This window comes from Oncorhynchus keta, unplaced genomic scaffold, assembly GCF_023373465.1.
Source record: "Oncorhynchus keta strain PuntledgeMale-10-30-2019 unplaced genomic scaffold, Oket_V2 Un_contig_2037_pilon_pilon, whole genome shotgun sequence".
Lineage (NCBI taxonomy): Eukaryota > Metazoa > Chordata > Actinopteri > Salmoniformes > Salmonidae > Oncorhynchus > Oncorhynchus keta.
In genome coordinates, this window is record NW_026281971.1 from 52501 (window position 1) to 65000 (window position 12500).

Below are 12500 nucleotides of genomic sequence, written 5' to 3' on the forward strand. Positions count from 1 at the left end.
AGTTTAAAGGGCCGTTAAAGAGTTGGTTCTCTGGGTTCCCCGACAGGCAGGCAGGCAGCAGTTTAAAGGGCCATTAAAGAGTTGGTTCTCTAGGTTCCCCGGCAGGCAGGCAGCAGTTTAAAGGGCCGTTAAAGAGTTGGTTCTCTGGGTTCCCCTGCAGGCAGGCAGCAGTTTAAAGGGCCGTTAAAGAGTTGGTTCTCTGGGTTCCCCTGCAGGCAGCAGTTTAAAGGGCCGTTAAAGAGTTGGTTCTCTGGGTTCCCCGGCAGGCAGCAGTTTAAAGGGCCCGTTAAAGAGTTGGTTCTCTGGGTTCCCCGGCAGGCAGCAGTTTAAAGGGCCGTTAAAGAGTTGGTTCTCTGGGTTCCCCGGCAGGTAGCAGTTTAAAGGGCCGTTAAAGAGTTGGTTCTCTGTGTTCCCCGGCAGGCAGCAGTTTAAAGGGCCATTAAAGAGTTGGTTCTCTGTGTTCCCCGGCAGGCAGGCAGGCAGCAGTTTAAAGGGCCGTTAAAGAGTTGGTTCTCTAGGTTCCCCTGCAGGCAGGCAGCAGTTTAAAGGGCCGTTAAAGAGTTGGTTCTCTGGGTTCCCCGGCAGGCAGGCAGCAGTTTAAAGGGCCGTTAAAGAGTTGGTTCTCTGGGTTCCCCGGCAGGCAGCAGTTTAAAGGGCTGTTAAAGAGTTGGTTCTCTGGGTTCCCCTGCAGGCAGGCAGCAGTTTAAAGGGCCGCTAAAGAGTTGGTTCTCAGGACAGATTACTCATACACAGGACAGCATCCAAGTATTCTGTTGACTGACAGACCAGACCAGACCAGAGACGTCCATTGTCAGCCAGAGGCGGAGACCAAAGGTTTATGGAGATTTATGAGTTCGTCGAGCTTGGATCCTAACCAAGGTCGTAGCCGAGGTCAATCCCTCTGTCACGACTGGAAGGAGAATGGACTGAGCCAGAACTGTCCTGTTTTTGTCTGACCAAGTGTCTGTCCTGGTTCACACGTCTCACTGTAGGAACCAACGGCTAGCTCATCTGCTTCTCATCAAGTTCAACTGTGATATTTGGGTGTTGTGATGTTGGAGAGGTACAAGACAGGGATATCCTCTCTCTCCCTTGCTCTTTCTTTAGCGTTAAAGGGGTTTGGAGTTAAAGGGGAAGCTCACCAATTTTTTTACGTGTAGATTTATTTTCACTCTTTCTGTGATTGTAGTTGAGCCCCAAAACCATTTTTTTTTTCATAACAGAAAATTTCCCTAATTACACTTGCCGTTAACCACAATGCGTTATGAAAATGTGCCTGAATCATGTTATAAACCACTGCAAACCAAGTCATTGTACGTTAGAGGTGTTTAGAGCTACAAGGTGCCAGCTCTACGTTACACAAACCCTTTAATACTGTATGTCTCTCTGAAGTTGAACTGGTTGTTTTTAGAGGTGTTTAAAGCTACAAGGTGCCAGCTCTACGTTACACAAACCCTTTGCTGATGGGTTATACTGTATGTCTCTCCTTGTAGACCCGGTCCAGTCAGTCTCAGTGCTGCTGGAGCTGCAGGATATCCTGTTGAGGACGGGTCTGAAGGATCGGAGCCGTCTGCTGCTGGGGCCTTTCTCCTGTAGCGCCGCCCTAGAGGCCAGGTGGTGTAGGCACAGCGGCAGTCCTGAACCTGAGACTGGGACCCCTAAACTACTGCTGGACCTGAAGGGAGGCCTACTGCAGGTGAGAGGGAACACCCACAATCCTCTGGTTGGAGGCTCCCTGATTTCCTCCTCATTCCTTCCTGATTCCGGGAATTCTTCCAACCAGGTTTTCTGGGAAACTAACAGAATTTAGAGAAAAGTATCAGATTATTTACAACCCTGTGTGCCATTCCCACCCTAATTCAGTAACACAGAGTTAGTCCACCTTTCTGTCAGAGATCTGATGAGACCAAACATTTTCCCCATACTGTCATTCATCACCCTAATGACCTCACCCTAATGACCTCTACTGGTTATTCATCACTCTAATGACCTCTACTAATGACCTCTACTGGTTATTTATCACTTTCATGACTGTTAGGGATTGACTGGTACTTCTACTGTTAGGGATCGACTGGTACTTCTACTGTTAGGGATCGACTGGTACTTCTACTGTTAGGGATCGACTGGTACTTCTACTGTTAGGGATCGACTGGTACTTCTATTGTTAGGGATCGACTGGTATTTCTACTGTTAGGGATCGACTGGTACTTCTACTGTTAGGGATCGACTGGTACTTCTACTGTTAGGGATCGACTGGTACTTCTACTGTTAGGGATCGACTGGTACTTCTACTGTTAGGGATCGACTGGTACTTCTACTGTTAGGGATCGACTGGTACTTCTATTGTTAGGGATCGACTGGTATTTCTACTGTTAGGGATCGACTGGTACTTCTACTGTTAGGGTGCAGACTGGTACTTCTACTGTTAGGGATCGACTGGTACTTCTATTGTTAGGGATCGACTGGTACTTCTACTGTTAGGGATCGACTGGTACTTCTACTGTTAGGGTACAGACTGGTACTTCTACTGTTAGGGTACAGACTGGTACTTCTACTGTTAGGGTACAGACTGGTACTTCTACTGTTAGGGTACAGACTGGTACTTCTACTGTTAGGGTACAGACTGGTACTTCTACTGTTAGGGTACAGACTGGTACTTCTACTGTTAGGGTACAGACTGGTACTTCTACTGTCAGGGTACAGACTGGTACTTCTACTGTTAGGGTACAGACTGGTACTTCTACTGTCAGGGTACAGACTGGTACTTCTACTGTCAGGGTACAGACTGGTACTTCTACTGTCAGGGTACAGACTGGTACTTCTACTGTTAGGGTACAGACTGGTACTTCTACTGTTAGGGTACAGACTGGTACTTCTACTGTTAGGGTACAGACTGGTACTTCTACTGTCAGGGTACAGACTGGTACTTCTACTGTCAGGGTACAGACTGGTACTTCTACTGTCAGGGTACAGACTGGTACTTCTACTGTTAGGGTACAGACTGGTACTTCTACTGTTAGGGTACAGACTGGTACTTCTACTGTCAGGGTACAGACTGGTACTTCTACTGTTAGGGTACAGACTGGTACTTCTACTGTTAGGGTACAGACTGCTGTAAGTTTTCCACATTACAACAGGGGGAAACTTCCAGACGTTTTGTCTAATGCACTTATTGCGAGCCATTAACAGAAAGATCAGTCACGACTCAACACCTAATACATAATCATACACTTCCTTCATCCTTCACCCTCACCCCAAACCCACCCATCCTTAACCCTCACCCCAACCCCAACGACTCAACACCTAATACATAATCATACACTTCCTTCTGCAAATACGGAGTGTTTGTGGTGTTTGTACAAAAAACCACCCAGATTCCTTCCGTTCCAGCTCCAAACCTGAGAAATACCCACATGTTCCTGTTGTTACGTTTAGTCACCCTCCTCCACAGCAGAGTAGAGCCCAGTCTGGTTCTGTGTCTCAACTGTTTTTTGACTCAGAGATTCCTGCCTTCCTGTCCAAACCCCATCCCCAACCCAACCACCCGCCCCATCCTTAACCCCCAATCTCAACCCCAACCCCAGCCCATCCCCAACCCCATCATTAACCCCCAACCCCATCCTTAACCCTCACCCCCAATCCCAACCCCCGAACTCTACCCTCTCCTAAACCCCTAACCCCATCCTTAACTTCCCCCTAACCCCATCCTTAACCCCCTAACCCCATCCTTAACTCCATCCTTAACCCTCAGCCCCAACCCCATCCTTAATCTCCAAACCCATCCTTAACCCCCAACCTTAACCCCCAACCCCATCCTTAACCCCCAACCCCACCCCTTAAACCCCAACCCCATCCTTACCCCTCAGCCCCAACCCCTTCCTTAATCCCCAAACCCTTCCTTAATCCCCAAACCCATCCTTAACCCCCAGCCCCAACCCCATCCTTAACCCCCAACCTCAACCCCATCCTTAACCCCCAACCTCATCCTCAACCCCCAACCCCATCCTTAACCCCCAACCCCATCCTCAACCCCCAACCCCATCCTTAACCCCCAACCCCATCCTTAACCCCATCCTCAACCCCCAAACCCATCGTTAATCCCCAAACCGATCCTTAACCCCCAGCCCAAACCCCACCCTTAACCCCCAACCTCAACCCCATCCTTAACCCCCAACCTCAACCCCATCCTTAACCCCCAACCTCATCCTCAACCCCCAACCCCATCCTTAACCCCCATCCTCAACCCCCAACCCCATCATTAACCCCCAACCCCATCCTTAACCCCCATCCTCAACCCCCAAACCCATCCTTAATCCCCAAACCGATCCTTAACCCCCAGCCCAAACCCCATCATTAACCCCCAACCCCACCATTAACCCCCAACCCCATCCTTAACCCCCATCCTCAACCCCCAAACCCATCCTTAATCCCCAAACTGATCCTTAACCCCCAGCCCAAACCCCACCCTTAACCCCCAACCCCACCCTTAACCCCCAACCCCATCCTTACCCCTCAGCCCCAACTCCATCCTTAATCCCCAACCCCATCCTTAATCCCCAAACCCATCCTTAAACCCCAGCCCCATCCTCAACCCCCAACCCCATCCTTAACCCCCAACCCCATCCTTAACCCCCAACCCCATCCTTAACCCCCAAACCCATCCTTTAACCCCAACCCCATCCTTAACCCCCAACCCCACCCTTAACTCCCAACCCCACCCTTACCCCTCAGCCCCAACCCAATCCTTAATCCCCAACCCCATCCTTAACCCCCAACCCCATCCTTAACCCCCAACCCCATCCTTAACCCCCAACCCCATCCTCAACCCCCAACCCCATCCTTAATCCCCAAACCCATCCTTAACCCTCACCCCAAACCCACCCATCCTTAACCCTCACCCCAACCCCAACGACTCAACACCTAATACATAATCATACACTTCCTTCTGCAAATACAGAGTGTTTGTGGTGTTTGTACAAAAACCACCCAGATTCCTTCCGTTCCAGCTCCAAACTTGAGAAATACCCACATGTTCCTGTTGTTACGTTTAGTCACCCTCCTCCACAGCAGAGTAGAGCCCAGTCTGGTTCTGTGTCTCAACTATTTTTTTGACTCAGAGATTCCTGCCTTCCTGTCCAAACCCCTTCCCCAAGCCCCAGCCCAACCCCCGCCCCATACTTAACCCCCAATCTCAACCCCAATCCCCAGCCCATCCCCAACCCCCAACCCCTTCCCGAACTCGACCCTCTCCTTAACCCCCAACCCAATCCCCAACCCCATCCTTAACCCACAACCCCTTCTTTAACCCCATCCTTAACCCCCAGCCCCAACCCCATCCTTAAACCCCAAACCCATCCTTAACCCCCTTCCCTATCCTTACCCCCAGCCCCAACCCCATCCTTAACCCCCAACCCCAACTCCATCCTTATCCCCCAACCCCATCCTAAACCCCCAGCCCCAACTCCATCCTTAACCCTCAGGCCCAGCCCCATCCTTAAACCCCAACACCATCCTTAACCCCCATTCCCATCCTTAACCCCCAGCCCAAACCCCATCATTAACCCCCAACCCCATCATTAAACCCCAAACCCATCCTTAACCCCCAGCATCAACCCCATCCTTAACCCCCATCCTTAACCCCCAGCCCAAACCCCATCCTTAAACCTAACTCCATCCAACCCCATCCTTAACCCCCAACCCCATCCTTAACCCCCAACCCAACCCTATCCTTCACCCCTACCCCATTCTTAACCCCCAACCATCCTTAACCCCGAACCCATCCTTAACCCCATTATTAACCCCTAGCTACTAGCCCCAACCCCATCCTTAACCCCTAAACTCATCCTTAACCCCCAACCCCATCCTTAACTCCAACCCCATTCTTTACCCCAACCCCATCCTTAACTCCTAACCCCATCCTTAACCCCCAACACCATCTTTAACCCCAGCCCCAGCCCCAACCCCATCCTTTACCCAAACCCCGTCCTTAACCCAACCCCATCCTTAACCCCCAAACTTAACCCCCAGCCCCATCCTTAAACCCCAACCCCATCCTTAACACCCAACCCCATCCTTAACCCCCAACCCCATCCTTAACCCCCAACCCCATGCTTAATCCCCAACCCCATCCTTAACCCCCAACCTTAACCCCCAACCTCATCTTTAACCCCCAACCCCATCCTTAACCCCCAACCCCAACCTTAACCCCCAACACCATCCTTAACCCCCATCCTTAACCCCCAACCTCATCCTTAACCCCAACCCCATCCTTAACCCCCAAACCCATCCCTAACCCCAACCCCATCCTTAACCCCACCTTAACCCCCAACCCCATCCTTAACCCCCAACCCCATAATTAACCCCAAAGCCCCAACCCCATCCTTAACTCCACCTTAACCCCCAACCCCATCCTTAACCCCCAACCCCATCCTTAACCCCCAACCCCATCCTTAACCCCCAACCCCATCCTTAACCCCAACCCCATCCTTAACCCCATCCTTAACCCCCAACCCCATCCTTAACCCCATCCTACCCTCTATAGTAGTACCCTGTCATGTAATATTCTCATTGTGTGTGTTTAGGTGTTCTGGGGCCAGGAGCATGTAAACTGTCTGCGGCTGGTGTATGAACACCTGCAGGCCTACCTCCAGAGGAACCAGGGATCTGGGTCAGGGACTGGGACTGGGTCTGGGTCTGGGACTGAAGAGGAAAACCCCCCCTTTGCCACCCAGTCACCCCCCTCCCCTGAATCCCCCTCCCCCAGGACAGAACACAGCTCTGATGACCTCCGCACCGGGCTGTTCCAGTACATACAGAACTCAGGTAACCATCATACCTCACTACTAACTATCCACCTGTTTCTCAGGTAATAACACACTGTTACTATCTATTAGATACAGGACTCAGGTAATAACATACTGTTACTATCTATTAGATACAGGTAATAACACACTGTTACTATCTAATAGATACAGGTAATAACACACTGTTACTATCTATTAGATACAGGACTCAGGTAATAACACACTGTTACTATCTATTAGATACAGGACTCAGGTAATAACACACTGTTACTATCTATTAGATACAGGACTCAGGTAATAACACACTGTTACTATCTATTAGATACAGGACTCAGGTAATAACACACTGTTACTATCTATTAGATACAGAACGCAGGTAACCATCATACCTCACTACTAACTATCCACCTGTTTCTCAGGTAATAACACACTGTTACTATCTATTAGATACAGGACTCAGGTAACCATCATACCTCACTACTACCTATCTACCTGTTTCTCAGGTAATAACACACTGTTACTATCTATTAGATACAGGACTCAGGTAATAACACACTGTTACTATCTATTAGATACAGGACTCAGGTAATAACACACTGTTACTATCTATTAGATACAGGACTCAGGTAATAACACACTGTTACTATCTATTAGATACAGGACTCAGGTAATAACACACTGTTACTATCTATTAGATACAGGACTCAGGTAATAACACACTGTTACTATCTATTAGATACAGGACTCAGGTAATAACACACTGTTACTATCTATTAGATACAGAACGCAGGTAACCATCATACCTCACTACTAACTATCCACCTGTTTCTCAGGTAATAACACACTGTTACTATCTATTAGATACAGGACTCAGGTAATAACATACTGTTACTATCTATTAGATACAGGTAATAACACACTGTTACTATCTAATAGATACAGGTAATAACACACTGTTACTATCTATTAGATACAGGACTCAGGTAATAACACACTGTTACTATCTATTAGATACAGAACTCAGGTAACCATCACACCTGTTACTAACTATCCACCAGTTTCTCAGGTAATAACACACTGTTACTATCTATTAGATACAGGACTCAGGTAATAACATACTGTTACTATCTATTAGATACAGGACTCAGGTAATAACACACTGTTACTATCTATTAGATACAGGACTCAGGTAATAACACACTGTTACTATCTATTAGATACAGGACTCAGGTAATAACACACTGTTACTATCTATTAGATACAGGTAATAACACACTGTTACTATCTATTAGATACAGGACTCAGGTAATAACACACTGTTACTATCTATTAGATACAGGACTCAGGTAATAACACACTGTTACTATCTATTAGATACAGGACTCAGGTAATAACACACTGTTACTATCTATTAGATACAGGACTCAGGTAATAACACACTGTTACTATCTATTAGATACAGGACTCAGGTAATAACACACTGTTACTATCTATTAGATACAGGACTCAGGTAATAACACACTGTTACTATCTATTAGATACAGGACTCAGGTAATAACACACTGTTACTATCTATTAGATACAGGACTCAGGTAATAACACACTGTTACTATCTATTAGATACAGGACTCAGGTAATAACACACTGATAACACACTGTTACTATCTATTAGATACAGGACTCAGGTAATAACACACTGTTACTATCTATTAGATACAGGACTCAGGTAATAACACACTGTTACTATCTATTAGATACAGAATTAGATACAGGACTCAGGTAATCTATTAGATACACTGTTAACACACTATCTATTAGATACAGGACTCAGGTAATAACACACTGTTACTATCTATTAGATACAGGACTCAGGTAATAACACACTGTTACTATCTATTAGATACAGGACTCAGGTAATAACACACTGTTACTATCTATTAGATACAGGACTCAGGTAATAACACACTGTTACTATCTATTAGATACAGGTAATAACACACTGTTACTATCTATTAGATACAGGACTCAGGTAATAACACACTGTTACTATCTATTAGATACAGGACTCAGGTAATAACACACTGTTACTATCTATTAGATACAGGACTCAGGTAATAACACACTGTTACTATCTATTAGATACAGAACTCAGGTAATAACACACTGTTACTATCTATTAGATACAGGACTCAGGTAATAACACACTGTTACTATCTATTAGATACAGGACTCAGGTAATAACACACTGTTACTATCTATTAGATACAGGTAATAACACACTGTTACTATCTATTAGATACAGGACTCAGGTAATAACACACTGTTACTATCTATTAGATACAGGACTCAGGTAATAACACACTGTTACTATCTATTAGATACAGGACTCAGGTAATAACACACTGTTACTATCTATTAGATACAGGACTCAGGTAATAACACACTGTTACTATCTATTAGATACAGGACTCAGGTAATAACACACTGTTACTATCTATTAGATACAGGACTCAGGTAATAACACACTGTTACTATCTATTAGATACAGGACTCAGGTAATAACACACTGTTACTATCTATTAGATACAGGACTCAGGTAATAACACACTGTTACTATCTATTAGATACAGGACTCAGGTAATAACACACTGTTACTATCTATTAGATACAGGACTCAGGTAATAACACACTGTTACTATCTATTAGATACAGGACTCAGGTAATAACACACTGTTACTATCTATTAGATACAGAACTCAGGTAATAACACACTGTTACTATCTATTAGATACAGGACTCAGGTAATAACACACTGTTATTATCTATTAGATACAGGACTCAGGTAATAACACACTGTTACTATCTATTAGATACAGGTAATAACACACTGTTACTATCTATTAGATACAGGTAATAACACACTGTTATTATCTATTAGATACAGGACTCAGGTAATAACACACTGTTACTATCTATTAGATACAGAACTCAGGTAATAACACACTGTTACTATCTATTAGATACAGGACTCAGGTAATAACACACTGTTACTATCTATTAGATACAGGACTCAGGTAATAACACACTGTTACTATCTATTAGATACAGAACTCAGGTAATAACACACTGTTACTATCTATTAGATACAGAACTCAGGTAATAACACACTGTTACTATCTATTAGATACAGGACTCAGGTAATAACACACTGTTACTATCTATTAGATACAGGACTCACTCAGGTAATAACACACTGTTACTATCTATTAGATACAGGACTCAGGTAATAACACACTGTTACTATCTATTAGATACAGAACTCAGGTAATAACACACTGTTACTATCTATTAGATACAGGACTCAGGTAATAACACACTGTTACTATCTATTAGATACAGGACTCAGGTAATAACACACTGTTACTATCTATTAGATACAGGACTCAGGTAATAACACACTGTTACTATCTATTAGATACAGAACTCAGGTAATAACACACTGTTACTATCTATTAGATACAGGACTCAGGTAATAACACACTGTTACTATCTATTAGATACAGAACTCAGGTAATAACACACTGTTACTATCTATTAGATACAGGACTCAGGTAATAACACACTGTTACTATCTATTAGATACAGGACTCAGGTAATAACACACTGTTACTATCTATTAGATACAGGACTCAGGTAATAACACACTGTTACTATCTATTAGATACAGGACTCAGGTAATAACACACTGTAACTATTAGATATGTGACTCAGGTAATAAACACAATAGATACAGGACTGTTACTATCTATTAGATACAGAACTCAGGTAATAACACACTGTTACTATCTATTAGATACAGGACTCAGGTAATAACACACTGTTAATATCTATTAGATACAGGACTCAGGTAATAACACACTGTTACTATCTATTAGATACAGGACTCAGGTAATAACACACTGTTACTATCTATTAGATACAGGACTCAGGTAATAACACACTGTTACTATCTATTAGATACAGAACTCAGGTAATAACACACTGTTACTATCTATTAGATACAGGTAATAACACACTGTTACTATCTATTATATACAGGACTCAGGTAATAACACACTGTTACTATCTATTAGATACAGGACTCAGGTAATAACACACTGTTACTATCTATTAGATACAGGACTCAGGTAATAACACACTGTTACTATCTATTAGATACAGGACTCAGGTAATAACACACTGTTACTATCTATTAGATACAGGACTCAGGTAATAACACACTGTTACTATCTATTAGATACAGGACTCAGGTAATAACACACTGTTACTATCTATTAGATACAGAACTCAGGTAATAACACACTGTTACTATCTATTAGATACAGGACTCAGGTAATAACACACTGTTACTATCTATTAGATACAGGACTCAGGTAATAACACACTGTTACTATCTATTAGATACAGGACTCAGGTAATAACACACTGTTACTATCTATTAGATACAGGACTCAGGTAATAACACACCTCATTACGGTCAATATGGCAACAGGACAGCAGAAAATGGAGACGTTGGTGTGAAAGACCTTTATAATTATATAAGGTGTTGGTGGAACAGAAAGATCAGTGCTTCTGCACGTGGAATAGAACGAGTTCCCAAACACGCTTCTGGGGCTTCTGCACGTGGAATAGAACGAGTTCCCAAACACGCTTCTGGGGCTTCTGCACGTGGAATAGATTACGAGTCCCCAAACACCCTTCTGGGGCTTCTGCACGTGGAATAAAACGAGTCCCCAAACACGCTTCTGGGGCTTCTGCACGTGGAATAAAACGAGTTCCCAAACACGCTTCTGGGGCTTCTGCACGTGGAATAGAACGAGTTCCCAAACACGCTTCTGGGGCTTCTGCACGTGGAATAGAACGAGTCCCCAAACACGCTTCTGGGGCTTCTGCACGTGGAATAGAACGAGTCCCCAAACACGCTTCTGGGGCTTCTGCACGTGGAATAGAACGAGTTCCCAAACACGCTTCTGGGGCTTCTGCACGTGGAATAGAACGAGTCCCCAAACACGCTTCTGGGGCTTCTGCACGTGGAATAGAACGAGTCCCCAAACACGCTTCTGGGGCTTCTGCACGTGGAATAGAACGAGTCCCCAAACACGCTTCTGGGGCTTCTGCACGTGGAATAGAACGAGTCCCCAAACACGCTTCTGGGGCTTCTGCACGTGGAATAGATCGAGTCCCCAAACACGCTTCTGGGGCTTCTGCACGTGGAATAGAACGAGTCCCCAAACACGCTTCTGGGGCTTCTGCACGTGGAATAGAACGAGTTCCCAAACACGCTTCTGTGGCTTCTGCACGTGGAATAGATCGAGTCCCCAAACACGCTTCTGGGGCTTCTGCACGTGGAATAGAACGAGTCCCCAAACACGCTTCTGGGGCTTCTGCACGTGGAATAGAACGAGTCCCCAAACACGCTTCTGGGGCTTCTGCACGTGGAATAGAACGAGTCCCCAAACACGCTTCTGGGGCTTCTGCACGTGGAATAGATCGAGTCCCCAAACACGCTTCTGGGGCTTCTGCACGTGGAATAGAACGAGTCCCCAAACACGCTTCTGGGGCTTCTGCACGTGGAATAGAACGAGTCCCCAAACACGCTTCTGGGGCTTCTGCACGTGGAATAGAACGAGTCCCCAA

The 12500-nt window shown here is 45.1% G+C and overlaps 1 protein-coding gene across 1 annotated transcript in view; it reads left to right on the top strand.

Annotated features, from left to right (window-relative positions):
- LOC127920718 (intermembrane lipid transfer protein VPS13B-like) overlaps nucleotides 1–12500 on the top strand; it is a 33763-nt gene that overhangs the window by 1425 nt on the left and 19838 nt on the right. The window contains exons 2-3 of the mRNA XM_052504754.1: nucleotides 1494–1696; nucleotides 6582–6822. The gene's annotated coding sequence lies outside the window, so the exon portion shown is untranslated. The remainder of the gene's footprint in view (nucleotides 1–1493; nucleotides 1697–6581; nucleotides 6823–12500) is intronic.